The following is a 4,257-nucleotide window of genomic DNA, read 5'->3' on the forward strand; positions in this document are numbered from 1 at the left end:
CCATTTCTCTTGTGTTCATACCACTTTCCAGCTATAATTTGCAAAGGAATTCGGTACACATGTTTCAAAAGACAAAAGGGTAGACAATATGGCTTATTTTCAAGTAAAAAACATTGGTTATTGACTATTTTAACAAATTTCAGATTTGGGAATCAAAGGGTGGAAAATTTGACCAGGAAAAAGGAGTTTTGGACCAATTTTTATGCAGAGACATTGGGTAGGTCAGGAGAATATACGGAGTCAGATTTTCTAATAGCAAACTCTCTCTAGCTAGTAAATTTTGCAGGAACACTTGGAGGCTTCATCTTGTAATCATCTAGTACAAGATATAGGAGATTCTTGGAGGGCTTCACCATTAATTGGCTAAGCTTTTCTTTATCTTTCTTGTACTTGTAAATTGAGATGTTTTCCATTAATGAAGTTATGAGTTTGATTATTATATCATCAATGAGTAGCTAAATTTCTATATCTAAGGAGTGGATGAAACTTATAGTCAAGTGATATGAATTGAATGTGATTTATACTTGTTGTATCTTGCATTAACTTGTTTACTTGTGTATGCTTGATTACTTGTTGTTGTTTGATCACCAATAGCAGATTTATAGTTGTTATTACTCATTGAGAAATGGTAAAAACAATGGAATAACATGAGTGGAGTTTGAGTTGTATATTCATGAGAATAGAAATACATTCAAGTGGATTAAATATGCATTTCATACATGAACAAGAGCAGTTTCAGTTTTCACCAGGTAATTAGGAAAAACTAAGCTGTTTTACACCAAATTTATCATGAGAATGAATTTTTGGCAATTTTAGAAATGAATCCCTGATTAAACAAGAGTAGTAACAAGTGTTAAATTCATTCATTTGGATCATTTGTGTCATAAGTGGAATCTACATCTCTAGATTCAAGTATTTGAAGAATTTTTCTCCATTTGTGATATTGCAATTTCTAACTAAGGATTTTAGATAGTAAAAAGATTGTAGTCAGATTTAATTCTGAATTTTCTGCTCAAATATATTGTGAGTCTAAATGATAGAGTAAATTAGGATCTAGTAATTGTTTAAGTTGCTCCTCGTGGGATCGACCCGATACATACCTTCCATTACGATTTTGGCCTGTATACTTGCAGTCAAACGGGTATAAATTCGAATTTAACTTGCACTTGTAGTAAAAACCCGTCAGTTGGTATCAATGTTGGTCATCCGAGCCTCCAGATTTTGAACTTGCGTCCGGAGTTGATGCCAGTCATCTGCCCCTGGGGATGGGAGAGGCAGAGCTAAGGTAGACAAACTCGGATCAACGCCAACAGAGGAGGAGCGGGTAGAAGAGTGTCAGTCCCGGGGGAGTAATCTCCTACCCGCTGTCACCCTTTCTAACCACACCCATTTTTTCTAAGCAGGGGATGTCTAAGGGTTCCATTTGACAGACTACATGCAAATCATGGTTAGAGAGATCAAGCACATGCAGATTAACAGCCAAAGGATAATATAGGACCCAAGAATCAAGGGCGCTTATTTTTAGTTAGAACAGACTTGAATTGAGAAGCGAGCCAACACCTCAAATTAACCTTAATGTTGTTGTGCATGCACCAAATAAAGAAGAATTCCGGTTTTGACAAAATGCCCAAACTATCTCGCCTACCCAAGAAACTATAGGCTAAGAAACGTTGGATGTAGCGAACGCCGGGTCTTTCAGACAGGAGCTCTTGGACTGACGAGGGTCATAAGTATCACCGTGTACGGACATATCCTTCCAAATATATCCATAACAGGAGAAGAAGGGTTCTATGTAGTCACAAGCACTTTTGGCATACTCACGAGAGTCGGCATAGGTCCAATCAATAAAATCAAAGGCGAGGTTAAAATCAGTGATAGAGTGGTGGAACTCTTGACCCATTAAATGAAAACGGATGACATTGGAGGTAGAGACTATATAACTGGTGGGAAGGTCGAACTCGAATGTGACATAAAACTCTTTAACCAACTTAACAAAAGCTGGATAGTCAACAATATTAGCATAGGGATGCCACTTAATGGCTGTGATCAAGCGGTCAAAGGCAACCCTAATATTCAGAATACCCATAGTGGCGGCGTCAGCGGGTAATCCGTCGTTCGCAACAAATAGCATATTGCTGCTTGTCGGCGGCCCTAGTGAAGGTTAAGTTACCCCCAAAATGTGAAGGGTCAGAAATATAGACGTCTTTTTGCCTCCCAAGGCGAGCCCTCCTCCCAGAGGAAAAAGGGTCGTGCGAGGGGTTAGAGGTGGGAATGGTGGGTTGGGGTAGGGGAGGCTGAGACTGAGAGGTTCTAGACCTAGAGGAGGATTTTGGCCTCACCATGGTCTCTAATTATCACTCCAAACAACAAGAAACCAAAGCTTCCAATAAAATAGAAATCAGTACTCCAGATGAGGTAATGACAACCTAAAGCAACACGCACTCAAGCAACAAAGCAAATTCCCAATAAACACCCCAACAAATCCACACACTATCGATAGGTAGGTTACCCCGACAATCTCAACAAGCAAATCACTGTCAGAGCTATCTCCCAATAATCAATAGATAATTACAAGACTTGCCTACCCCAAAATCGCGACAAATGTCTCCAATTGGACAGTCAATTACATAACTCAACCAACTGAAATTAGCAAATGATCCAAGATATCGGCAATTCCAGCAACAACAGTTTAGAGTTTGGACAACAACTTAATCACAACGTTTTTAGCTTTCAATCAGGCAGCCAACCAAATAGAATCAATAAATGTAGTCAAATACCCTAACCAGTACCATTGGTGCCCCACTGTTAAAGAAGTAACTTCAAACGGCCAACAATGCAAACTACTGAGGAACCCAGACAACACCAAACAATACTAAGAAATTGGGAAATAGTTTTCAAATACCTCCACTGTAGAAGTGGCCAAATGATATCTCTGGTAGAAAATGATGGTAGAGAAGAGAAAAGGGCAGCAGCGCACGTCGGTCGAGGAGGAGGTCGGCAACGTTCGACGTACGGTGGCAGTGGCGACGTCGCTCTAGGCGCTAGCTGACGGGCTTTTGATATAAGTGCAAGTTTAATTCCGATTTTATACCCGTTTGTCTGCAAGTATATAAGTCAATCAAGTAGTATAGGGCATGTATCAGGTCGATCCCACGAGAAGCAAGTTAAACAAGATTAGGTTCTTATTTACTTTATTATTTAGACTAAAAATCAATTGGAGCAAAAATATTATAAATGCTACTTCCTACAATCTGATTAGATCAATGCAAGTTACAAATGGAGAAAATTCACTAAAGACTTGAATCTAGGGATGTAGATTTCACTTATGGCTCAAAAGATCCAAATGAATGAATTTAACACTTGTTACTACTCTTATTTAACTAAGAATTCATTTCCATTAATGCCAAAATTTCATTCTCATGATCAAAATGGTCTAGAACAGCCTAATTCTCCCTAATCTCTTGGTGAATAACTAACTCTGCTCTTACTTCATTCATGAAATATAAATTTAATCCACTTGAGTGTATTTCTATTCTCATGAACCTACAACTCAAGTTCTACTCATGTTATTCTATTATTATTACCAATTCTCATTGAGTAATAACAACTATAAATCTGCCATTGGTGATCAAACAATAATAAGTAATCAACATGCACAAGAAGACAAGTTAATACAAGAGGCAACAAGTGTAAATCATATTTAATTCATATCACTTGACCATAAGTTTCATCTACTCCCTAGATATAGAAATACAGCTACTCATGAATGATATAACAATCAAACCCATAACTTATTAATGGAAAACATCACAAGTTACAAGTACAATAAGGAGAAAGAAAGCTTAACCAAGTCAATGGTGAAGCCCCCAAAATCTGCACTAGATGATTACAAAGATGAAGTCTCCAAGTGTTTTTGCAAGATTTTCTAACTAGAGAGAATTGTCTACAAGAAAATGCTAGCCTCCGCATATCCCCCACCTCTCCTTTGTTGCTCAGCAAAAAAGCTGGTGGAAAAGGAACTTTTCCACCACCTCATGATTCTCAATTTTCAATCTTGTTAAGAAAGTCAAAAGCAATGGTTTTTGACTTGTCAATAAATCATAGTGTCCTCCTTTTTGTATTAGAAGTATGTGCCACCGAATTCTCTTACCAAATATAGCTGGAAAGTAGTATGAAAAGAAAGAAAAACGGTTGAGCCATTTGCAGAGGAGAGAGGCAGATCCGAGGCCTTAAATCTGAGGGATACAATTGGATTCT

The sequence above is a fragment of the Coffea arabica genome, chromosome 6c (genome assembly GCF_036785885.1).
Source record: "Coffea arabica cultivar ET-39 chromosome 6c, Coffea Arabica ET-39 HiFi, whole genome shotgun sequence".
NCBI lineage: Eukaryota > Viridiplantae > Streptophyta > Magnoliopsida > Gentianales > Rubiaceae > Coffea > Coffea arabica.